Raw genomic sequence first — 27,905 nt, forward strand, 5'->3', positions numbered from 1 at the left:
AAATACCAAAATAATAAACATCATAAACACAATAATAAAAGCATAATTTATAGATTATAAATATGTACCTATGCAAATGCTCTATATGCATAGAACTGATCTTATTTAACCCTACTTGGATAATGTGCACACAATTATATATATCACTTAATGTTCCTACGCTTTCTTAGCAGGGGCTTAATGGAGGATATTAAAGACATTATTAGTAAACACTGGTCTATTCTGCAAGCAGATGATGGCATTAAGAGGATAGTTGGTGAGCAACCCCATTTTTTGTTCAGAAATAAGAGAAATTTGAAGAGAATGTTATGTTATCCAAAACCTAAAGAAATTACCTTTGGTAATGATAATACCAGACCATGTGGACAGTGCAATGTCTGCACTTACATAGATACTAGCACAAGGTTCTTTCATCCTGATCTGGAAAGAGAGTTTAGGACATCAACTGATGCCAATTGTATGACATCTAATTTAGTATATCTGGCTGTATTCCAGATATGCTCTTCTTTCTATGTGGGCAAGACCAACAGACCTTTCAGAGATAGGATATGAGAACATGTTTATCATATCAGAAAAGATCTAGTACATAATGCTTTAGCTAAACATATTATGCAACATGGTGATACGCATAGGTTTCTGTTTAGAGCCTTAGAGGTAATAATCCCTAGTGCACGAGAGGGTGATATCAGGAATTATACTGAGTGCAGGGAGAGTAATTGGATAATAGTGTTAAGAGCAGATAGAGACATGGGACTTAATGAAAGAGCCTCCATTAAGCCCCTGCTAAGAAAGCATAGGAACATTAAGTGATATATAAAATTGTGTGCACATTATCCAAGCAGGGTTAAATAAGATCAGTTCTTTGCATATACAGCATTTGCATAGGTACATATTTATAATCTATAAATTATACTTTTATTATTGTGTTTATTTTATTATACAGTTTTCATATTTTCACATATATACATATATATACTTTATACACTTTTTTATATATAATAAGATACGTATTTTAGTATCGCTTGATAAGCTTTTAAGATAGTGAAATTGATATATGGTATATATATATATATATATATATATATATATATGTGTGTGTAGTAGTGCTTTAAGATCCTTATTAGTACATGAATTTGATTGGTCTACAGAGTTTTAACTAGTATATATTTAGTTTGAAATGTCATGTCTCTGTGTTATAGATCTGATGAAGCTTACAAAGCGAAAGCGCTTATCTATCTTTTAATTTTTGGTTGTTTGAGAATAAATTATTTTTATTTTTACCTATCCTGCTTCACTCCGCTTCCTTTACTTTTGGACTTAGTTGTTATATTCTTGGAATTTGGAAACAGAGTTTTTATCAGGTGTATCGGCAGTATCTTTCTTACTGACAGATAATAAATTTAGTTAAACATTATTGGAAATATTTATTACAGAATAAACATTTGTCAACTATTTTTCCAGTAGACCACCTCTTTTCATTTACCAATGGGAAAAGTTTGAAAAATATGTTAATCCATGGAACTTTCTTTATGTCAGTGTCTAACCCTCCAAAACCATTGAACAATTTTGACACTTTAAGATGTGGAAGATGTAATGTATGCACTCTCGTTGTTAATAAAGTAGAATATATTAACAATGTTAAATTTGAAGTTAGAGGTACTTATACATGTAATAGCAAAGGAGTAATATATGTTTTGTATTGACCCTGTGGGTTCTTTTAAATAGGAGAAACAAAACGTATGTTTTGTGCCAGATTTATGGAACATTTAAGGGATGTAAAGCACCAAAGGGAAGACAAAATAATTTCCTTACATTTTAAAACTAAGCACCAAGGTAATAATAGTCTTTTACAAAGTACTATTTTAGAACAGATTAATTGTCTGTGATGGGATGAAAATGTTTTGAAACAAAAATTATTATATAAGGAATGTATTTACATTTTAAAATATAATATGATGACCCCTAAGGGACTGAACAATGAGCTTAATTGGAAATGTTTACTTTAAATGTTTAGCATGCTTAATTGTATAATTGATGGTTATTAACATTTTAATGGTATAAAAGTGGGTTTGTTTAAGATGTATGTATTCCAAGAAGGTGGTAACACCGTGGTGCTAGAAGAGTGAAGAATAAAACAGTGACTTTATTGTTGTTCATTTTCATTTAGTCTCCTGTGATCTCAGTTTGGATTCGGTTGTTGCAAGTTGGTTTATCAGGGAGTGTTGTTGTACTTTCTATGGTACGAGTTGTAGCCTGGTATGCTGGGGTGCTCTCTGGAGCCTTAAACCAGGTTTCTGTTACTGCACATATAGCAATTTTCTCCATACTGCGGAGTGCCTCGAGTGTGTGTATTTTGAGGTATAGACTTCTGGCACTGAGTAGCATTACCCTCAGTTTTTTGTTACTTGTGCTATTTACGGCGGCGGGTTTGTCTTTTGAGCCTTGCCTAAAAAAGGCACTATGGGGGTGGCAAGAGCCTTGGCCAGTATTTGAAAGCCTAAGGGTGACAGGTGCAAGCCATCTCTAGCGAAGCAGCGTGGCTTGTCGAGCATGTCATCCCAGGTGGACAGACAATAGATCCCCTTTGAATGACACCAGAAACTTAGCTAATTGTTGAAATCAAGAATTTTTTCTTTATTCCGTGGTATCATTCTTGGTGAGGGCAGGATGCTACTCAGGGTCAGGGTCATACCGACCTGGGCTACGTGATCAGAGAGCTCTTCCATGTCTCTTTTCATGTAGTCCAGGGAGGTACAGCTCAGGTCATTCACACCAACATGGACAATGACAGAGTCATATTTGTACTTGTTCTGGAGTGACCTGAATGCTTGTGTTATGTGGCAGATCCGGCAACCGACAGGCAGCTAACAGTAACCTTCTCCTTATTCAGCCTAGTGAGTGGGACGTTAGTGTGCCTGACTATAGAGTCACCTATTACTAGTATGTTGGATATGTTATTTTGCCTTAAGGGCTGTGATTGCATGGCACACTGATTTTGTGAAGTATGTGTTTCATGGTTTGTGTTGGGGGGTGGAGGTTGCTTGGATGTTTGCTTTGGAGGTCTCTGTTGGTTTTGCAGATTTTTATTTAGAGCCTTCGAGTATGTTTTCATGTATTTATGTGTGTTTTTTGCCGGTGCTGGTTTAATGGGTCTATGTGAGATTGGTGGTGTGATGCAAGTATTTCCCTTCTCCTCTTGAGTGTCTGATCCAGTCTTGGGTTGAGAGAGCTTAGCCTCCAGTCTGGCTTATAATTGCATCTCTCGCATGTATTAGTGTTTGGTGGTAGGAGGAGAGAGTTGTCTGTGTACATGAGGCAGTTATAACATTGCCTCAAAATGCCCAGATTCACCAGTTGGACTGGAGAGTACACCTAAAACTGCCCTTTGGAGATGCCTGGATAGGTACAGTGAACTGTTTTACTGGATGGCTGGTACGGTCAAATAGACAGCCTTGTCCTTCTTTACAGTACAGGAGGGTCTAGTGCTAGGGTTTATAAGTGCTTGCTATGAGTTTTGAGCAAGTGCCAGACTGAGAAATGAATGGCTTGAGTGCTTAAGTTGAAAGTTTGTCTAGTTCCGAGGGAAAAATTGAAGAGGAAACTTTGTGGAGCCGGAAATAGTTATACCCTAGCTAATCGGCGCTGCCTGGCATGCAAAACTTATTAAACAGTTAGACATTTTGGCAGTGTATCTTTCCATAGCAGAAGTATTTTTAGTCCTGGAGAGCACCTTGACCACATGTTCCTTAGTGATGATGGTGAGGTCTAAGAAATTCAAGAATAAGTAGGCTTTGGGGTAACATTTGCACTTAATATGTTTGTTTGAAGATTGGCAATGTCTACTGGGTCAGAGTAGATAGTGCCATTAAGAATAAGTTTAGAGTAATGCTGGGTGTTATTTCTTAGTTTTCTAAAATAACTAAGCAAAGATTTGTATTTATCCTTTTTTTGCAAATGCCAACCTAAGTTCATGGGCTGCTTTAGTTACCTAATAGTATTTTTTAAATTAATTTTAGTCAATTTTTGTTGTATCCTTGATATGGTGGCATTTTGATCTGCCATATACTTTAAGGACGTTTTTCTTTTAATGTAGAGTTTATTAATGTTGGTGAACCATCAGGGTGGTTTGCTTTTAAATTTTCTGTTACATTTAGGTCTGCTTGGAATTCCCAGTTCTGTAAATTTATATGATGTGATGTTGCTATATAGATGCTGAAACTTCATCATAGAAATAATGAGATTACCGCATCTGAAGTCCTTGGTTTCAGCAGGTTTAGAGAATTTTAAGCTGAGGGTCAATAGCTTATGATCCAGACTAACAGAAGAAGGAGATACCAGGGGGATAGTACATGAATATGCCATAGTAATATATGAACCAGGTCAAGAATATTATGTCCTCTGGTGGGTTTGTCAGCAGTATGGTCCAGGGAGCCTTTGCTTTTTAATTCTAAGAACTTTTGGGCATATCCTACATTGCAGGCATAGGTGCTCTAGTATACTGAAGGGTAGGTAGTTAAAGTCTCCCAAAATAACAGAGTTCTCGTTTATAGAGAACTCACCAAGTAAATTTAGGAACCTTAAATGATTTTCACTGAAAATAAAGAATGCCCAGTAGCAGATTATAAGCAGATAGCTAGTTCTGTTTAGTTGTGATTTAGAGTTTAATAAGTTCCATTTGTGTGTCTCTAGTAATCTGTATAGAAGTGATGTGGTCAAAAACAAATATCTAGTTACCATCAATGTTGCTATAGGGTCTAAAAATATGGTAAATGCAAAACACAAGTATGGGGGAGTATTTTCTAAACATTTAAAGCATGTTTCAGTAATTACACAAATATGGATGCATTCTAAAAACAAGGTCAAGCAATTTATTGTTGAGACTTCTGGCACTGAGCAGAGCTACCCTAATGTGATCCTGTTTTTGATTTGATATCTTAGTTACACTGGGATGCCCATTAGCTTAACTCTATCTAAAAGGCTCTTTGGGTATAGCAATTGCTTCAGCTAGTACACAGAAGCACTGGAACAAGAGGTGCAGGTCATCCTTTGCAAAACAAGTAGGAATGTTGAACATCTCTTCCTATGCTGACACATACTGGATCACCTTGTAATGATTTCAGCTATTTAGTCAGTTGTTGAAAACAATTATGGTTGCTTTGCATATAGGCATCATTTAAGATAAGGAAATATTCCACTCATAAAAAGAGTCTTGCCTGCATTTGTGACATGCACAGAGAGTTCTAACATGCCTCTCTGCATATCTCTAAGGGTTTTGCATCCCAAGCCAATTACCCCTACATGAACCACTACCACGACATTTTGTAGGTGAAAGTGTCCTTTGGGGTCTTGGGTTATTGGAGAGTCTGCTACCTGAAAGACCACTCACCATCACCATGTCTTTGCCCAACCTTGTGGGAGTAAAATCAGTGTTTATGACTATAGAATCACTGATCACTAAAACTTTTTATTTATAGATTGGTCTGGTATGCTAGAGTTGAGAACATTTAAGGTCTTGGTGACTCTTTGTTGAAAGTGTACCTGAAGGTTACGTGGCCCTGGATTTTCACCGAGACCTAGTCTTCAAAGGTCTAGGAGGCTTTGGAAATTTTATTTTTACAACCTATGTATAAAACATCTTTGTGTGGACTGGTATAGAATGCAGTGGTTGTGTGCTTTGATCTCAATCTGTGTTTTTTGTGAGAGTAAGACCTGTGTATTTGTTAAATATTTGCATCTCTCAAAAGCAGAATTTTTTATGTTGAGTAAGAATTCATTATATAGGAGCACAAGGCAGTTACTATACAGTTAGGATCACAGAGAGTACTATATATAGTTTTGTGAGACATTTAATGAGTTATACTGTAGAGGAATGTAACACATTTTCTTATGAAGTAAGTTAGGTTTAGTTAGTAGGAGTGCATTGTCTGTTATCATATGATCTAAATGAGGTAAATTAAATTTGGTTAGTAAGGTTACACTGCCTGACTAAATAAAGTAAATGAAGCAATTTAGGTTAAGTTTCAATAGTGACAATGGCAGTATGGAGTCAATAAGGTTTACAAGCTATGTAGAGCAGCTCCAGGCTGGTTTGAGCACTATAGAGCAGTTATGTGCTAGTTAGGGCACTGTTGGCTGCTAGAGGTTACTTGGAGGGTATGGGATATAGTGTGGCAACTCTGGGTAGCTGTCTGCACTTCAAAGTGTCACAATTCATGCTAACTAGTATGGTTAGAGAGAAGTAGCTACATCCATACACTGCATATTGTAACCCAGTTGCACTACAAGCAGCGGTCTGCAAACTTAGGCAACTTGCAGCAATATTGACAAAAGCTAAAAAAAATCAGATTTGCTCACTGGCCAATAGTAAATGACACACTTCAAGGTTCTACAACAATCCAAGGCCTAAAAATGGTTTGTTTCCTTCCCCACTCTCACTGGAGTAAACCAGAAGCAGTTTTTAGTTAGATTACTCATCATCATCTTCTTTCGGCTGCTCCCATTAGGGGTCGCCACAGCGGATCATCTGTTTCCATTTCTTAATGTCCTCTGCATCATGCTCTTTCACACCAACCACCTGCATGTCCTCTCTCACCACATCCATAAACTTTATCTTAGGCCTTCCTCTTTTCCTCTTACCTGGCAGCTCCATCCTTAGCAACCTTTTCCCAATATACCCAGCATCCCTCCTCAGCACATGTCCAAACCAACTCAGTCTCACCTCTCTTGCTTTGTCTCCAAACTGTCCAACCTGAGCTGACCCTCTAATATACTGATTCCTAATCCTGTCCATCCTAGTTGCACCCAGTACAAATCTTAACATCTTTAACTCTGCCACATCCAGCTCTGACTCCTGCCTTTTCATCAATGCCACCGTCTCCGACCCATATAACATAGCTGGTCTCACTACCCTCTTGTAGACCTTCCCTTTCACTCTTATTACTAAAAGAACAAAAAATGTACAGCTATTACAGTAAACACACAAGGAAAAACAGAAATAAGCACGTATCTCAGATCATGCAGGGCTAGTATTTTAGTCAATCCCATAGCACAACCACAGCCCTCATGTCATTCACTCACATAGTTAACAGCTATAGAAACAATGGTAAATACATTTCAGATATCTTCCTAGACCTCCCCAAGGCCTTTGATATGGTCAGTCATAACAAGCTAATAAATGTTCTATCAGAATTTAATCTCAGCCAGGCCACTCTAACACGGTCTCATAATTATCTAACAGGAAGACAGCAGGCAGTAAAGTGGGGCCAACAGCTATCACCCCTGCTCCCAGTAACAGTAAGAGTTCCACAGGGCTCCATTCTTGGACCGTTGTTTTTCACTATTTTCGCCAATAACCTCTACACCTCTACTCTCCATTCCACAGTCATTCAGGATGCGGATGACTCAGCATTAATCTGCACCTCCTCCTCCCCGCAGGAATTACACAATAAATCTCAACTATCTTTTCTCTCTGTTGAATCATGGTTAACTGGTCATCAGCTAATACTTAACCCAAACAAAACAAAACTTAATATCTTCCAACCCACACAACATAACAATCCTGACCTCTCTTTTAACATCCAGTCCCATAACAAAACATCATATCTCCTGTTACCCATACTAAGCTACTTGGGGTTGTGATTTACTCTAACATGACATCTGACACCCATATCTCTCTCACCATAAAGAAGGTCCATAAAAACTAGGTACCTTATAGAGGAACAAACAGTTCCTAACAAACACTACTAGAGCCACAATTGCCCGTACACATCTTATCTCTACATTACTATATGCCCCCTCAGTCCTCACCAATCTTAGAAAATCAGAATTAATCAAACTACAATCCTGCTATAATAAAATTGCCAAATTTGCCACCAAGAGCTCCTACAGATCAAACCATTGTGTAGCACTCAAACAGCTCAAATGGTTGGAACTTCCTCACCTGCTTCTATATAATCAACTACTCCTGTCACGTAAGATTATATATCATCCCCAAAAAAAACCTTCACTTCAAGACCTGATAACACCTTACTCATCCACCAGAAATCTCCACTCAAACAACAAACTACTCCTCAAAGTATCTAAAGATAACAATACCAGCGCTGGCACATCCCTCTACTCTAATACAATAGCCAAGCAGTGGAATAAACTGCCCCTTTCATCACAGCCCTGTCCTCCACAAATTAATTTAAAAGGTCCCTAAAACCTCATTTGATGAACTCTTGGTTCTGCAACTGCAACAGCCCAGGTTAATGCAAGCAACCCCTCTCAATCTATTACTTTACCTATATATATCCACCAGTCCCTCTCCATTCCATTCTACTATACTCCTCACATCTCCTACAATTCTACTCAGCTGCTTCACTCCACCAGGGTTACTGACTGGCAGATGCTGAAGACCAACACCAGTACCTGTTAAAAGAAATAGATCTATTCGCATCATATATTGTTAGGCCACATACCAAAAGAGTAGTTCTTCATCAGCACTGTATCACTATGTGTATTTATCATTGTGTATAAACTGAAGACAAAAACTTGCACAAGACATCTTACAATGTTAAGCCTTATGCTAAACTATCTGTTCACTAGAGTATTTGTCATCACACAGATTTACTGTATTTACTTGTCGTGCTTTATTGCTGTGAATGTTATAACTTGTTGATACTTGTTAACCTCTGCTATCTCTGAAAAAACAAAAAAACAAAAAAAAATCTTGCTTTTTTCCCACTTTTCTGAGATTTAAAAAAGTTCAGTTACAGGCTTGCTGTTCTTGAACTGTTTGTAAGTTTCTGTGAGGCCATTTTTTGCTTGGGCTAAAGGAAAGTCTCTCTGTTGATCAGTGGCAGTGAAAAACATTGAGCAGCCTGCCTGCCCCTGTGGGAGTGGTTACCGACTTGAAACTGTAGTTTTATTGGCCATTCTGGGTCAATTCCAAAACTCCTTCATCTTCCTCTCTTAAAACCTGGTTGCCTCATGGTTTTGGCATCTTTTCAGGCTTGTTGGCTGTTGGTGAAGCACCCACCAAGAGGAGAAAATGCTGAGAGAAGAAAGGAGCCACTTTTGAGACTTTAGGTATTTTTCCTCTGTTTATTTGCTAAGTTTTTCTGCATAGCCGCCTATTTTGAGCATTTTCTGGCTTGTTAAATTTGATTTCTGCATTAGTAAATGTATTTAGAGCACAACCTAGAGCTGTTTACTGAATTTCCTGTTTGCACTTATTTTTAAAATCGTTTTTTTCTCAAAACTTGCATTTTATCTGTCTTTGGCCTAGCACTCTTGTGTGGGGTCATTTACTGCACTGTTATAACTTGTTGATACTTGTTAACCTCTGCTATCTCTGAAAAAAACAAAAAAATCTTGCTTTTTTCCCACTTTTCTGAGATTTAAAAAAGTTCATTTACAGGCTTGCTGTTCTTGAACTGTTTGTAAGTTTCTGTGAGGCCATTTTTTGCTTGGGCTAAAGGAAAGTATCTCTGTTGATCAGTGGCAGTGAAAAACATTGAGCAGCCTGCCTGCCCCTATGGGAGTGGTTACTGACTTGAAACTGTAGTTTTATTGGCCATTCTGGGTCAATTCCAAAACTCCTTCATCTTCCTCTCTTAAAACCTGGTTGCCTCATGGTTTTGGCGTCTTTTCAGGCTTGTTGGCTGTTGGTGAAGCACCCACAAAGAGGAGAAAATGCTGAGAGAAGAAAGGAGCCACTTTAGAGACTTTAAGTATTTTTCCTCTGTTTATTTGCCAAGTTTTTCTGCATAGCCGCCTATTTTGAGCATTTTCTGGCTTGTTAAATTTGATTTCTGCATTAGTAAATGTATTTAGAGCACAACCTAGAGCTGTTTACTGAATTTCCTGTTTGCACTTATTTTTAAAATCGTTTTTTTCTCAAAACTTGCATTTTATCTGTCTTTGGCCTAGCACTCTTGTGTGGGGTCATTTACTGCACTGTTATAACTTGTTGATACTTGTTAACCTCTGCTATCTCTGAAAAAAAAAAAAAAACAAAAAAATCTTGCTTTTTTCCCACTTTTCTGAGATTTAAAAAAGTTCATTTACAGGCTTGCTGTTCTTGAACTGTTTGTAAGTTTCTGTGAGGCCATTTTTTGCTTGGGCTAAAGGAAAGTATCTCTGTTGATCAGTGGCAGTGAAAAACATTGAGCAGCCTGCCTGCCCCTGTGGGAGTGGTTACTGACTTGAAACTGTAGTTTTATTGGCCATTCTGGGTCAATTCCAAAACTCCTTCATCTTCCTCTCTTAAAACCCTCTTTTGCGCGGTTTTGCGCATTTTTGAGCATAGCGCAACAGCAGGCAGCGCCGCCTAATTGGGTTTAAACTGTTCCTGGCTCCATAAAGTCTGCTCTTCACTTTTTCCCTTAGAACTGCTCTATCTCTCAATTTAAACACCATATTCTCATTCTAAGGCCCTTCACTGGTCCAATTAAGTAATCCTACAAGTTAGCACTATTAAACCATAAGCACTACTTACTCTTATACACTGTACAATTACCCTGTCCTCTATTGGTCCATCTTAAATTCAGTTTCCCTATTACTCTAGCATGTCCAAAGGTCAGTCAATGGTTTCCTCTCCAGTCCAGCTGGTGAATCAGGGAATTTTGAGGCAATGTTACAACTGTCTCATGTACACAAACAACCCTCTCCTCCTCCAAACAGGTTCAAATATATGTGAGAGATGCAACTATTTAGCCAAACTGGAGGCTGAGCTCTCTCATCTCAAAACTGGTGTAACCAGTCAGGAGGAGAAGGTAACCTCACACAACACGATTCCAGTATCACATAGTCCCACCACATCAGTGAACCAAACACATAAATACACAAAAACATACTCGGAGGCTCTAAATAAAAATCTACCTAAGCAACAGAGACCTCCAAAGCAGACATCCAAGCAAACGCTACATCAAAACAAAACACACACAACACATAACCAACAAAGTCAGTGTGCCAAGCAGCCAAAGCCCTTAAGGCTGAATAACACACCTGATACTCTTGTTATAGGTGACTCTATTGTCAGAAACACTGACGTCCTGCTCACCAGGCTGAATAAAGAGAAGGTCACAGTGAGCTGCCTGTCGGGTGCTAGGATCTGACACATAACGCAAGCACTCAGGTCACTCCAAAGCAAATACAAATATGACTCAGTCATTGTACATGCTGGTGTGAATGACCTGAGACGTACCTCCCTTGACTACATGAAAAGAGACATAGAGGAGCTCTCTGATCATGTAGCCCAGGCTGGTATGACCCTGACCTTGAGCAGCATCTTACCTTCACCTAGAATGATGCCACAGTACAAAGACAAAATGATCAATTTTAACAATTGGCTAAAATTTTGGTGTCATTCAAAGGGGATCCAGTGTCTGTCAGCCTGGGATGACATGCTCGACAAGCCACATTGCTTCGCTAGGGACGGCTTGCACCTGTCACCACTGGGCTTTGGATATTGGCAAAGGCTCTTGGCAAGCCCATAATGCCTGTTTGCGCAAGGCTTAAAAGTCAAACCCACACCCATAGACAGCACAAGGAACAAGAAACTAAGGGTAATGCTGCTAAACGCCAGAAGTCTTAACCTCAAGATGCATGCACTCAAGCTCTCCTCCTCAGTATGGAGAACATCGATATCTGTGCAGTGACAGAAACCTGGTTCAAGGCTCCAGAGAGCACCCCAGCACTACCAGGCTATACCTCATATCATGCTTTTGGCCCCAAAACCCAGACCGAACCACAAAAGGAGGGGGAGTTTCCATATTTATCAAGGATATCCACACCTCCAGGTTAGTGGCATTGCACGAAGTATCAGAGACCATCCATGTGCAACTAACAGTGGGCAAGACTGCTTTTCAGTTTATAGCATCCTACAGACCACCCTCTCAAAGTCAGGAATCCCATTTGGCTTTCCTGAAAACATTGGAGAACATGAAGATCTCTCCAAACACCATTATATTGGGTGACTTCAACTACCCAAACATTGACTGGAAGCACTACTCAAGCCCCAGCACCTTAGCCCAAAGATTCCTGGAAATTATAAACTCAAATGCTATGGAACAACTAGTAACCACTCCCACAAGAGGGGACAACATACTAGACCTGATCATTACCAACATGGGGACTCTATGCTCCACACCAGAAGTATATCCCTCATTGGTAAGATCAGACCATAAATTAATTTCACTGGATGTCCACATCTCGACCCCACCCCCAGCCCAGAAAACCACAGTGAAAAACTTCTCAAAAGTGAACTTCTCACTTCTCAAAACTGAAGTGGAATCCTTCAAGGCCCCAGGGCCAGTTGAAACTACAGCCCAAACTGCAGAATCCTATATAAATGCATTCTACGGACATCTCCAGGAATGCATGGATCATGCTATCCCAAACAAAACCAAGACCCAATCATCCAAAGGCAGGCGTCCAGTCTGGTGGACCCCTGCCATAAATAAATTGTACAACAGAAGGAGGAGGCTACTACATGATAGAGCAAAATCCCTAATAGGGAAGGCATCTCTGATCAGTACTAGCAAAAAATTACGATCCCTCATAAAATCCTCTAAGGCCAGCTTCGAGAGAAAAATTGCACAGGACACCAAAGACAATCATAAGACTTTTTTCAGTTATGTTAGAAACTTGGGATGCAACTCCCAGACTTGTTCTGAGTTGATTCTGAATGACAAAAAATACACTGAACCCACAGACATTGCCAATATCCTGGCAGACAGGTTCAGTGCAAACTCCCCCCCCCCAAAAGAGCAAGTATCTATCCCGGCAGAGGGCTGCCTCCCAAACATCTCAGATGCTCAGGTGAAGGCTGCCCTCTCCAAAGCAAAAAACACTGCTTCCATGGGACCAGATGGCGTCCCAGGTTGCGTCCTACATGAACTACAAGAGGAACTAATCCCTCAAATAAAACAGCTATACAATCTCAGCCTCACTACAGGATATGTGCCCACAGAATGGTGTACAGCAACAGTGGTCCCACTCCACAAAGGTGGAGCCTCCACGGACCCTGGAAACTATCGCCCCATAAGCCTGACTAGCTTAGTCTGCAAGGCTATGGAGAGGATCATCATAGAGCTCATAAACAAAGACATTGGGGACCTACAGACACTAGATCCTACCCAGTTCGGCTTTGTCAAAGGCAGATCCTGCCTTTTGAACCTGGTTGACTTCTTTGAAACAGTCACCAAAGCCATAGATGAAGGGAAGGTAGTCCACACAGGCTATCTGGACCTTGCAAAGGCATTTGACACAATACCTCTCTCGGGCATCATAGATAAGCTATCCAGCTTAAATATAAACCCCTATGTCACAAGATGGGTCGCAAACTGGCTCAAAGACAGAACCCACAGAGTGAGAGTTGCTGGAGCCATGTCAGACTCGAAACCGGTCACAAGTGGCATCCCACAGGGTTCTGTCCTGGGACCACTCTTGTTCGGTATATACTTTTCCGAGGTACAGGCAAACGTGGGAGGACTATGGCTCACCAAGTTTGCAGACGACTGCAAACTGGGTGCCATAATCAACTCTCCAGCTGACAAAAACATCCTTCAAAAAGGTCTCACAGAGACAGATAACTGGTGCCAGCGCTATGGTTTAAAGCTAAATGCCAAAAAATGTATAGTCATACCCTTTGGCAAAAACAATGTGCCCACAAATTACCACATAGGTGGAAACCCATTAAGTATAGAGAAAGTTATTAGCGACCTGGGGACCCAAGTTGATAGCAATCTCTCCTTTGAAAACCACATTGCCAAAGTGGTTAGAAATACCTTCTACATAGCCCACCTCATTATGAAGGGTTTCACATCTAGATCAAGAGAGGTAATCGTGCCCCTTTATTCATCCCTCATCAGGCCCATCATAGAATACAATGCCCCTTTTGGGATGTACCTTACCCGACACCTGCAGCAATTAGAAAGACCCCAAAAGTATCTCACGAAGAGGATCAAGGGTCTCAAACAGATGCCATATGCTGCTCAGTTAAAAAACTCCAGCTCTACTCAGTTGCATACCGCCTACTTCGAGGCGATCTATGCCTGACATACAAAGCTAGGTCAAATCCAGAATTAATGGACATGCTCCACCTCAGTAAATCTAAATCCCTTAGAGCCACACGCTTGAGGGACTTAAACCTCAGCACAGAAATAAATAGAACTTGCTGGAGGGACAGGTTCATAACCCAGAGGCTCCCTTCGCTCTGGAATAGAATTCCAGTTCATGTGAGGCAGAGCACCTCACTGAATCTCTTCAAGAAGAATCTCGATAAGTGGATGGGGGATCGTAGGTTTGTCCCAGGGATTACTCCCGCGTCACTATTAGACAGAGGCACAGTAAACTAAACCTTAAAAAGGGCACAGTATACTAAAATCAAGGGGTGGCGTAAGCCATACAGAATCGGGCTAGGCTTATAATTGCCCCAGGGAAGATAGCCTAGTATGAACCTATGAACCTATATTGCAAACCAGGTGATTACTGTATAATGTACTAAATATCCAAAGGAACCAATGTCAAGTCAAGATTATAATGTTATGTTCTGCTGTTATTCTGTAAACATTGTTTAAGTACTACTGTTTATGTTAAACATTGATTACTGTCTATGTAATTGTTTGTGTCAGACCATCCCGGTAAACAAATATAAAATAAAATAAATAGAAATAAGTCAGATTCATGAGAAAATGGCACAATCCAGAGATTAGCAGCTTAGCATGTAGCAGCTTGTAGAAAATGATGAAAAGATACATCTGCTCCTCATTGGTTATGGTGACGACTCTGTGCCCTCTAGTTCACCTGTCTGTCCTGTAGTTCACAAGAATTCTGCAGCTCCCTTCCATGATTTGTGACCCACTTCTGGACTGGCACCATGAGTTTCAAGTCAAGGAACTCTGCTAGGCTGCTATTTTACTTGCTTCCAAATGCTGCACAGCTATTTTCTGCAGTTATTCCATAACCTTCTCTGTTCTTAAGCTTAATCTGACCATTCTCTGTTTATAGAGTTGCCAGACTTAATGCTGTAGGTCAGGTGTGTGATAAACATTTGATGCACAAATGTTGCTATATTAATTCCTCAGCTGCCTCTTTGCTTTATTTTACAAAACTAACATTCCTTGAATGGAGATATGTGTGTCCATTCTGTGAAAAGCTACAGTAGACAGTAACTCTGTATGGACTGTCTCACTCAAGGGGATGACTAATGATGATGCCCTTACTTCAGCACAGATCTCCAATGTCTTTTCCATTGGTCATTCACAGTATTACTGCCACGTTCCTTATTACTGTAGAGGTAATTTGTCCACTTTCCTTTTTCCTTTTTGCATTTAATTTCTTACATAGCATACACATTCCTGATGACATATCCCATTTAAAGAAATCCCCCACTGTGACATTTTTCTTGCTGTAGTACAGCTTAGATGGATATTAGGATATTATTGGGCATCACTTTTTCAGGTTGTATAAGTGTCACAACTGACCATTTACCCATTGCCATACTACTGTCCTCAGTAACACAGATTCATAGGTAATCCTTAGGCATGATGTCCAGGAGACCACTGAGGTGCCTAGTGTAACATTTTCTCAAATGCCTCAGAGCACTGCCTGATTAAGAAGCTTAGTCAGAATCACAAATTATTTATTTATTTCAGTTTGATTACCGGGGAAGTCCACTGGGCCAGAATGTGCCCATTTTCAGTGGAGGCCCGGGGAGAAAAGCTCCATAAGAAACACAATTAGAGGTAACAAAATGTCCTGTGCAAAGCAGCTTACTAACAGCTCTGAGTACATTTGATTAGCAGAATTCTAAACAGTGGCTAGATAGAGCAGCCAAGAAGCTCTTGTTCTTTTTTTTTTGTCCTCTTTCTAATATAGTTAGTCAAAGATGCTAGATGTACTTCTTAAACAAATGAAGGCCACTGAAAGGAAGGGGAGGAAAGTGAAGGTGTTGGAATGATTGCACCAAAAGACATCATCTGAAAGAAATGAATCTGTGAGAGGAATTTAAGGAAATAGATAAAAAAAACAGCTGAGTAAAGACTGCTTTGTGAAGAATGGTTAAGAATTTTGATAAGGTAGCAAAATGGCAAAGAGTACAAATGTGATCAAAGGCTAGTGCTAGTGCTGTCAACAGTGCATGAAATAGTGAAATGATTGATGAGTTAAGGCAAACGTGAATGAAGTAACCTTGCAGATCCTTCTACATATGTTATTAATCAGCAAAAGTTAGCTAATGATATGATAGCACTGAAGGTTATGAAAACAGATCTAGAACTGCCGATTGCATGTAAGGGTGAATGTTGAGTCATTAGAATATATAACATACAAAAACACAGCAGAAAAAAAAGTGGGAGAAGAATTGAATGAAAGCTTTTTTGAAGCCTCAGATGGAGCTCTATCAGTAGGACTGCAGACAGAAAGTCACAATTCTTTTTGGCAAACAGGCTCCTTGTCAGATGTTTATTGAAATAGCAAAATTTAAACACACCAGTCTGAGATCAAAAGAATATTTTTTTGTAGAATATGACAGTATTTCAAGGGGAAAATGGCTTTTAAAGGAAGGACCAGAAACATAACCGTCTTCTTTCTTTTTTAAACTGGCTGTTGGAAAATCGGATTAAAATAATTTTAGATACATTAAGAGGCAGTGAGGTGATTAACTGTGAACTAATCTGGGTTGAATTATAAACTTTGTATAAAATTAGGTATTAAGATCACATGCCCCAAACTGTTTTTATACTTTTCATATAAACAAATATGATGATATAGTAGCTGCTGAAAATCAGTGAATAATTGCCCGCTGTTTAGCATATGATAAAGATCAAACTAATGTGAGTAATCAGGATATAAAATATATGCCTGAGTAGTTTATATAAACAACATCTTGCCTAGACAATAGCACTAAGCTGCAGATATTAGAAAAAGCTCTAACAATGACCCAGATGGTATAACTCATACTGTAGCATCAAAAGTCCTTACAGTCAAACTAAGAACAGCAAAACCTGATGAAGATTTAGGCTTTTATAGTCAGGTTCAGGGGGAAAGAGATACAGTTCCCATTGCCAAAGAAAATAGTATGGAACTGGTAAATAAGAATGATTTTATTTATTTTGCAAATAAACAAAAACATTGTAAGAAGTACTGGCCCCAGTGAGATGCCTAGAAGCTGCAAAAAAAAAATAAATAAATAAATAAAAAAAACGCTGTATGTATGACCCATATACCAACATGAAAAGGTGTTATATTAAGATTTAGAACAGCAGATCCTGATGAAGTATTGGGCAAGAAGAAACAGAAGAAATAATACCAGTTGGAAACAAAACAATCGTATCAAACCTATATATTTTTAAAGAGTCAGTGCATTAAAAGATTGATTTTTGATTTACCAATCTGTGAAATATCAAAATCAAAAAGAAGATGGTTCTTCTCCAACCACAAACAAAGGATGCCGACACCTTATCTACAGTTCTGCAACACCAACGGCAGCAGTTAAATGTGAACACTGATGCTGCTCCTCCCAGAAATGATGGGAACATATGGATGTTGGACGAGAGGATAAAGATGATTTAGAAACTGATTCTGGAAATTTTCTACATGATATAAACAATGACTGCTGATAAGATGAGCCACCATCCCGATTGCACCTCTTTTTCCCCTTGATATGGATAGTCACCCTTTTCTTAGGGAAATACAGAAAGAATACTGTGGTGAATATTTCAACAGGCACAGAAACTGCAGTTTCAATGACTGGTTGTTAGCCTAGGTCTTGATGAAAATGTAGTAGTCTTAGTTGGTTTTAATTTTCTTTAACGAAGACATTTTACAGCAGAAACCTCCTGGTACATTTTAAAGAACCTGATGTAAATCTGGAAAGGGGAATATAATATTCTTTGGGTATATCCCAAATCCAAAGTTGCTGTTCTAGATATGGACATCTTAGGACCCATAGAAATTGTTGTAGATTTAGTGTATAGTAGGTCATGGAAAGATAGAAATTCAGCTTCCTGAATGGTATACATTCAGAAGCAGTCTTGATAAATATTTCTAAACAATTGTTGAAACAGGGTCTTAAAATTCAGTATCTTTGGTTGTGGGTTCACAAAATTGCTGAATGTTGAAAAATTGATAAAACTGTTTTAGCGAGGAGAAAAAATTGTACACTTTTAGAGGTAGTATAAAATATTTCAATAGGTTGTCAAGGATATGAATCAAGCAACTTAGGAACATGAAAGACATTTGGTGGTAATAAAAAGAAATGTATGTTGTAATAGAAAATGAAAGGTACATGTGACTATTACGTGAACCAATGTATGCCTTCAGCTGCTCACTTAGTGGACACCACATCAGACCATCTAGCACAGCTGCAAATCAACTGTGAAGTATTTTTGTGTTTGGGTGTTACACATCACTTTTCTCTGTGTTTTTAATACCAAATTCTGCTTTAAAATTTTCATTTTCATTTGATAATAAACAGTACTCAGCTATTGTGGCTGTTCCACAGTTCACCAATACATTTTACCAGGCTCTAGTTAAAAGGGTCTATATTAGATCACCGAGCACTTAAAAAAGCGAATGGTGATTAATCGACCCTATGTAAGTGAAAGCTTACAATTTTGAATTGTCAGAACAGCGATTTAAAAACTCGCTGTTCCAACAACGACAACAAAAAAAAACATACTTTAAACATTACATTAAGTGAGGGGCTTCGCCCTCCACACCCCCCTACTTAAATATACCAACTCCAAGACCACACTTCAGTGCCGAAAATGGCAAAGTAACGAAGTGGCCAAGTAAATTCTTTCCCAAGGAAAGAATTTGCTTAAAACCCGCTTCGATATTTTGCCGTTTCAGGCTTTTGAGTTCGACCAAGATGCATTCGAAAGAATGCGTCTTTGGTCTTCTAATAGGGAACCTAGTTAAAATACTGGAGCCTTTGAATTTCTTAGAGAATGTATTACAATATATTGATGACATTTTAACTCAAACCTCTGCGGTAGAACAGCATTATTTAATCCTGTATGCAGCATGCCAGGTTCTGGAAAAAATTGAATGCAAATTAACTTGGGTAGGGTGCAATTTGTTACACTGGAAGTACATTACTTAGGGGTGAAGCCCCTTCCTTGTTAAACACTATTATTACTTTGTGCAAGTTTTTATGGCTACTTCATTACTCTAGCCTCTAAAATATTTTGATGAAGGAGGCAGTGTAATGTACTAAATTGATAAAATGTACTTCTGAAGCTTTTATAATATTTTCAGAAAAAAGCCATGAATTACTTACATCAGCCACATTAGTAGCAGATGATAATACACTGTATTTTCAAATGCAATTCCCAGCAGTGATGATGTTAACGCTGCTGTCTTGTTACAGATGTAGTTAATATCACAGAACCATGTTAGGTTATTTTTGTAGATGTCAACACCAATTCAAAATCATATTTTACTTGCATGAAGCATCAATTAGGTGCTCAGTAATGCTAGAACAGACTATGCACATTGAGCATTTTGTAGATCTTGATTTATAGATACTGCTTGCTGTCAGAAAAATTTTTCTATTAGTTCTCAGCAACAGGCAACGTGGCTACTGATGTTCATAGAATCATAGGAGGTTACTAGATTATCGACCTGGAGGTCATTTTAAGCCTAGCCGTTTCAACCCAATGTAATACTGTAGAGGTACTAGTCAATACCCAAGACTGAATTTAGTGATAACTGCTCATGTTCACGTGCATTGTGGGCACTATCCCAGGAAGAATTTATGGTGCCCCATCCACGCATCCAAGTTCCTCTTGAACAGTGTCATAGAGATGCTCTGTTTTACATAAACTGGTAGCCTGTTCCAAAGACATGGCAGTCATTGGGAAATAAATCTGTTGCTCCAGCATGTCCTATTTAAGCCACAGGCCATATTTAAGTCTCTGGAATGGGTAGCCATGGACTCATTTGATTTATGGATACACAGTAAATTCATTAGGCTTTGGTCTTGGGTTGCTCTGTAGGCCAGGTATAAGTCTCCCCTAAGAAGTCCATATGATACGGAATATAGTGACAGGGATTTTAGTCGCTCCTTGTAAGGCACATGCTGAAGACCCTTGATCTTCTTTGTTAAAAACCTCTGAGATCTTTCTAATTGCTGTAAGTGCTTAGTACAATACATACCGAATGGGGTGTTATACTCAATTATGGGATGAGAAGTGCCAAGTATGGGGGGGGGTTATAATTTCATTTGCTCTCGAGGCAAAGCCTTTACTAATCAAGTGAACTACGTGGAAAGCTTTTCTTACAATGGTAGGCACATGGCAGTTGAAGTTAAGGTCATGGTAAATCTGTGATCCCAGCTCCCTTACCACTTCATGGGTACTTAAGGCATTGTTATTTATTTGATATTGTGAAGGGACATTGTTTGTGCCAAAGGTAATGATCATGATGCATTTCTTTGCATTCAGTTTGAGACTATGAGTAATACATCAGTCATTGGTCTGTGTGCGACTATCCTGGAATATACTGACATCATTTGGGGATTCAATGATTGCACCTAGTTTGCAGTCGTCAGAAAACCTGGTCAGCCACAACCCTTTAGTTTTGACCTGAACTTCCGAGAAGTATATACCAAACAGTAGGGGGCCCAGTACTGACCCCTGTGACATCTCACTGGTAACAGGCCTGCTGGTTGCTGTGGAGTCACCCACTTTGATAGTTTGTGTCTGGTTTGTAAGCCAGTTGGCAACCCATCTTACAACAAAGGGGTTTACATTCATTTTGCTAAGTGTATCGATAATGCCTGCATGTGGGATTGTGTTGAAAGCCTTTGCCAACTTCAGGTATGCTTTCTGCACAGATTTGCCCTTATCAGTGGCCTTGATCACACTTTCAAAGAAATTCACCAGATTTAACAGGTAGGATCTGCCCTTCATGAAGCCAAATTGGGTAGGATCCAACAATTGGAGGTCACCTATATCTTTATTTATGAGGTCCATAATGATATGTTCCATGACCTTACAGATGAGACTGGTCAGACTTATGGGTCTATAATTCCCAAGGTCTGTTGCTAGGCCACATTTGTGGAGGGGAATAACTGTAGCTGTCCTCCATTCTGCAGGAACAAAGTATGTGTTTAGGCTATTATTGAAAAGGGTACTTAGTGGTGATGCTATTTCATGTTTTATCCTGTTTATAAGACAGTCTGGAATGTCATCTGGTCCCATAGAGGCCATTTGTTTGTCTTGGACAGGGCTTTGAGGACCTGCTCGTCAGATATGTAAGGTGGGGGGAAGTTTGAGGGAAGGTTTGTTGTAAGGAGGGAATAAGGGAGTGAAATTTTTACTAGACCTATCCACTAGCAGGTTTGCTATCTCTTTGGAGACAGCATGTGTGATACTGTTGGCCACCAGTTCTGCACATGCTTGGGTCCTACCCTTTAGGTTACATACATAGCTGTAAAAGGCCTTATGGTTATCCTTGGCAGTACTTGCTAGGTTTCCCTCAAAAGAGCTCTTGGAAGATTTGATAAGATGTCTTATTTGCCTGTTAGAAGGCTGCTTTTCCATTGTTGGGTCCTTGTGTTTGTTTCTTGGCCAGCAACTTTTTGCATTTATTGCAGAGTTTGTTGATACTGGAAATCCACCATGGCAGCTTGATTTTACTTGGGGCTCTGACTTTGATTCTATCTGGTACAGTCAAGTTTATACACTTATGCAAGTGACTGTACAGTGCTTTAGTATAAGCTTTGGTGTAGTTACCACTTTTAGCTTGCAGTGAGGCTTGCAATGAATGCATTTATATCTTCACCTAGGAGGGTATAGTTTGCCTTGATGAAGTTTTTAGTCTGGTTTCACGCTTTGTGAGTTCTGGTGTTAGTGTCAGCTCAAAAGTGACTGATTTGTGGTAAGTTTTAACTAATGATGGTCCAACAGTTGCAGCAGTGCAGCTGTTTGACATATTATTGAGGACCAGATCTAGACTGTTTGTTCCTCTTATTAGGGTATGGACAATTTGCTCTAGGGTGTTTGAATTCACAATGTCAAGGAACTTTTGTGCTAGCGAGTTTGGGCTAGGTAGGTTTCCCAGCTGATGGTGGGATAATCGAAATCCCCCATAACCAGTGTGTTCAGTAAAATTTGGATTGTCTTCAGTTTGTTTAAGTAGGCTTCATGGGTGTTGTGACCCATGGAGGGGGATCTATAACTGGCTAGGACTTGAATGTGGGTCTTACCCACTGTAACTTGGACTTGGAGTAACTCCAAGGAGTTGTCCGGTCTGACTAGACATGAGGTGAATTTATCTCTAATATAGATTGAAGCACCACCTCCTTTGGTTTTCACACATTCATTTTGCTGCCTAAAGGTGTGGAAGAAATTTCTTGTCACAGTTGATGGAATATAAATGGGAATAATCATGACTGCATTCATATGCAGGGTATGCCCTTCCCTCAGTCTTCAGCAGTCAGTTCTGTGGAGGACTCCAAGATGTCTGTGTTAATGGTGCTGGATATTGGCATAAATGATCCTATATTATTAGATATGGGATTTATATCCCTACTGAAAGTGTAATACGCAAATTTAAAAATTTCCAGTCATCCATCAGTGAAAAGTGCAGTGCCTGATACAGCCTTGCATGCTCTGGAATTGTATGACTACTTAGCTTGTATATTCTTCTGTCAGTCCTTATGTGGTCTGTGATGTGGTATTGCAAGGAGAGGCATGGTAGTTTCTAAAAGTGACAAGAGAGAAAAAATAAATTTGAAAATGGTAGCATGGAATCGACATTTGAATACCAGAAGTTGATCACACTACAGTGAGAAAAGGGTACATTTCCCGATCCCTACAGTAGTGCAATCTGTTATCAGAATGTCAGTTCCAGATTAGTGAATGCACACTACCATTCGCTAATGTGGATTCAAACATTTTCTGGACTGACATTACGAAAACTTGAAAACAGCCTTTCGACCTTCCCAGCTTTGCATAAGTGCCAATCTAAATTTTGATAGTAAATTATATTATAATAATAACAACCATTGGATCCTCTCAAATCACTGTTTGGATGTAGGTGCACAACAAAATCTTGTGTGTGTACTAAGGATTTGGAATAAATTACACCCCTGTCTATAAAAAACTGCATTCAAATGGTAAAAGTAATTGAAAATTCTATTATAGTTTACTTATCTAGCTATGGATTAACTAATATGGATGTTATGTTTTTAAACAAAGGCTTAAAATTTATATCAAGTTGCAATGGAAATATTGTTGATGCAATTACTGATTTAAAACTTTTTGTCCATAAGTTAAGTCTGAAATTACTTTTTAGAGACTCTGAAATGTCTAATAATAATGCATGTAAGAGAAACTGTGTTTTTATTCCATATAACTGTCCGATTTTATCGGCTTTTCAGGAGTTGTGTGAGATGTATTTGATAGAAAGAATGAATTATTATAATTTTAATATGGAATAACTTGAAGCCTTAGCAAGTTTAGAAAGTAATACTGAATTAATTATTAAGCAAGCAGACAAGAAAGGGGCTACTGTTCTGTGTCACTATGTAAGTCTATGGAAGAATTTTTAAGCGATGAAAAAACATTCAGACTGACAGATTCTAATGAAGTTAAAAAATGCATTTCTAACATGAATTTGTTTATTTATGATTTACAATTGCAAAATAACATTACTTTAGAAAAGTTTATGTTTTTTACTGTTTCTTGTACAGTGTTGCCTATTATATATATATGGTTTACCTAAAATACATGAATCAGTAACCAACACCCCCCCAGACCGATTGTATCAGGGAAAGGTTGGATTACTGAACTCTTATCAATATATATATATATATATATATATATATATATATATATATATATATATATATATATATATGGTTCTACCTGAGATAGTCGACACTCCAGAACACCGACAAGCGAATCGCGAGTGCCAGAAGATCGACAATGCAGAAGACTGACGCGACGGATTAAAACACCGACGCCGAGGATGCCGACATGGGAAAAGGCTGTGTAAGTATGCGGTAGTGACGGACGTTAGGGTGCGAGTAAGGTAAGTGTGGATATTGATGGTCTGTGGGGATAGGGGTGGGTTAAGTGAGTTAGGGTCAGTGCGTGGGTTAGGTAAGTGTGTGGTAGTGATAGTCTTTGGGTTAGGGGCGGGTTAAGTGAGTTAGGGTTAGGGCGCGGGTTAGGTAAGTGTGCGTTAGTGATAGTGTTTGGGTTGGGGCGGGTTAAATGAGTTAGGGTTAGGGAGTGGGTTAGGTAAGTGTGCGGTAGTGATAGTCTTTGGGTTAGGGCGGTTAAGTGAGTTAGGGTTAGGGCGCGGGTTAGCTGAGTATGCGATAGTGACGGACCTTAGGGTTAGGGTTTGGGTTAGGGTTGTAGATAGTTGTGTATGTGAGGTTTAGTGTGGGTTTGTAGGGATTTTGGTGTGCTTGTGTTGTGTGTGTGGTTTTTGGACAGGGGATGTGTTTTGTTTGTTGATTGTTGTTATTGTGGTGTGTGCAGTGTATGCGGTTTCATGTTTGTGAACCGTCGGTTATTTCGTTGTCGGGCATGTGAGGTTTCGTGTTTCTGCACTGTCGATTATGTGGTGTCGGTGATTGCATTGTCGGTGTTCTGTGATTTCGATTATGTCAGGTAGAACCATATATATATATATATATATATATATATATATACAAGATATTTTAAGTAAATATATGATGAGATGTAAAAGTGTAGTGAAGGATTCATGTGACTTTTTGAAGAAATTATTTGCTTGGAACAGCACCAATAATGGGGAACAATTTATTATGGCAACACTGGACATAAACTCTTTGTTTACAGTCATTCAAAATGATTTTAGACTGGAATGTATTCATGAATTTTTAAGCTGTAATAGTAAGTAAAATAGCTACTGTAACAAAACTGTCATTCCGAACGGTGTAAATACCTCTCTGCTAACAAGAAAACCAATAAATAATCCAACAGATAATGCTGAGAGGTAACCAAAGGCTTGAAAAATTACTACCATGAAAAGTCCACAAAAAATAGTATGTAGTTGAAGTGTAAAATCCAAAACGTTGACTTTTATTTATATTGGATAAAAATGGTAAGCACTTTCACTAATGCTTCTTCAGACCGTTAACATTCAAATGCATTTCTTAATTCATTATATATACATCACGTGAGTAACTTCTAATTAGGCTCTTCAAAGGGCAATAGACACAGAGAAGTACACGTTTCTCTACATTCACTGTTGATGGTAAAATCAACCAAAATTGTTGAAACACTCAAGAAGATGTGGAATCACAAGAATGTGACTTAATTTGGAACATTTCTAACAAAATATTAGATAGCGATGAAATTAATGTACTGAACAAGGGCTTAACGTTTATCCCCACAGCTAAGAGCAAATTAACTGATGTTTTGACAGATATGAAAATCTTTGTCAGAAATGTCATGTTAAAATAACAATATGGTAATGATACCAGTAGTAGATCACAGCCCTTAAAGAAATTAAGTGACTATGTACCCCAGAACCATCCATTATTGGAAACGTTCTATAAAATAGTTGAGGAGGATATATATGATTTTTTTTCAACTAGAAAATCTTGTAAACCATATAATAATTTGAATTATCATGAAAGGCAAGCACTAAATAGACTTAGGTCAGATCAGAATGTTGTCTTTAGACCAGAGGACAAGGGAGGACCTATAGTAGTGATGGACAAAACTCACTATGATATCAGCATGGAGAACATGCTTAAGGATAATAAATAATATGAGTTAATTAATAAACAACATCTCGAATCTATTAAACATAAGCTGTATGATATGATTTGTGAATTAGTTAATAGCCATATCATAGATAGAGAATTGGGTGAGTTCCTATTAGTAGAATATCCGGTAATACCGAGTATCCATGGAATACCCAAGATACACAAGCATAGCACTAACCCCCCCATGCGACCTATAGTATCGGGAGGAGGATGGTGCACAGTGCCATTATCTCTATTTGTTGAGAATCATCTTAGACCTATTATTGACATGAACATACATATTCTTAAAGATACTAAGCAATTCTTAGTTGATTTATATCATCACTTCAGTACTTCTGTAGTGACTTTAGACATGTTGTTTGTCACATTAGACATACAATTCTTATTTACAATCATCCCTAATGATATTGGTGTACATGCTATTAGACAGTATTTAGGCAAACATAGCCAATATACTGGTCAAAAATAGACCTCATCTCTATGTTTATGGAAGCTATACTGGAGCACAACGTTTTTGTGTACAATGATAAAGTATATTTACAACGTGATGGCGTAGCAATGGGCACATCTTCTGCCAACAGCTATGCCAACATGTTCCTGGCCAGCTGGGAGGAAGATACTTTATTTCAGCATGAATTGCACGTCCAACATGTGCAATTCTATCGACATTTTGTAGATGACGTCTTCCTGGTTTGGCAGGGTAGTTCTGAAAATTTACAAACATACATAGATGAAATTAATGGCGTGATTTCTTACCTGAGATTTACTTCGCATTATTCAGATACCAGGGTAGAATATTTAGATGTATATGTTGAAAGGGTGATGAATGACCAAGTTAATACTGGGATCTACAGAAAAAATTGTTATAGAAATGCTCTTCTACATAGAAGAAGTATGCATCCCCATCACATACTTCATAATATAATTAAAGGACAAAGTATGAGGATTTCAAGATTAAATGCCACAGAGGGATGTTTTCAGGATGAAATTAATAATTTTAGGCATAGACCTATGCAACGGGGATATAGTGAAAATGAAATCAAGATGGGTCTAAGCAACATTAGTGAGCTAAGGCAAGATAGAGCTGCACCATACTTTTCAGAAGGGAGTAATGAGATTGTACGTAGAGAAGGGGACGCCAAACACTTAAGAATACCTATGTATTATACTAATGATAGAAAAGATGTTATAGATATCATTAATAAACATTGGCACATATTGACAAGTAATGATGAATTGAAACAGATAGGAGAAAAACCCAACTTTTTATATAAAAATAAATTCAACCTTAAAAGCCTCTTATGCCACCCAATCAATAAATGTGAACTACATACACATGCAGGCACTAGTCCCTGTGGAAATTGTAATTTCTGTGCTTATGTAGACACAGGCAATAGATTTACACATCCTAACACAGGACATAGCTATAATTTGTAATACTGAACACATAGTATATTTAGCCATATGCCAGTTATGTCAATCATTTTACGTTGGGAAAACCAATAGAATGCTTAGAACAAGAATTAGGGAACATCTTTATGCCATATGCATAGGGAATAGCCATAACGCCCAAGCTAAATATATTAACACTGCTAGTGTACATCATAGTTTTAAATTCATGGTTGTGGAGCAAATAGTGCCCGTTATTAGGGAAGGCAATATTCGAAACACCACAGAGAGACGGGAGGTCAATTGGATTATGACATTTAGGGCAGACAAGGGTAAAGGTCTCAATGAAAGGGCCTCTATTAAACCTGCCCTTAGAGCGAGATGCCTTAAGAGAATGTGAGAGTTTCCCTATTCATCATTGGTTGTTCATAAGTACACCTTGATCTTACATCACTAGTGTTATAAGTATAAGTTTCTGGATGTCAACATTAGTAGTTATGAGTTTATGACTTGAAAATAATGGTATATATTTATGTTACTTAGTAGCTTACATCAGGGATCAAGTTTGACATCCATTGTCACTTTGAGAAGTGCATCTTTGCTTTATGGGCTTTGGATGTTAATATTAGTATTTATGAGATTTATACTTTAAAAGCAACGTTATGTATTTGCGTTGTTTAATGACTTACACTAGAGATTAACTTTTGATATCTGATGCTATTTTAATTTAGGTACCACATCAGTTGGTCCTTTAAATCACTTGTAGTGACTA

The sequence above is a fragment of the Protopterus annectens genome, chromosome 2.part1 (assembly GCF_019279795.1).
Source record: "Protopterus annectens isolate FY-2018-M chromosome 2.part1, PAN1.0, whole genome shotgun sequence".
Taxonomy (NCBI): domain Eukaryota; kingdom Metazoa; phylum Chordata; order Ceratodontiformes; family Protopteridae; genus Protopterus; species Protopterus annectens.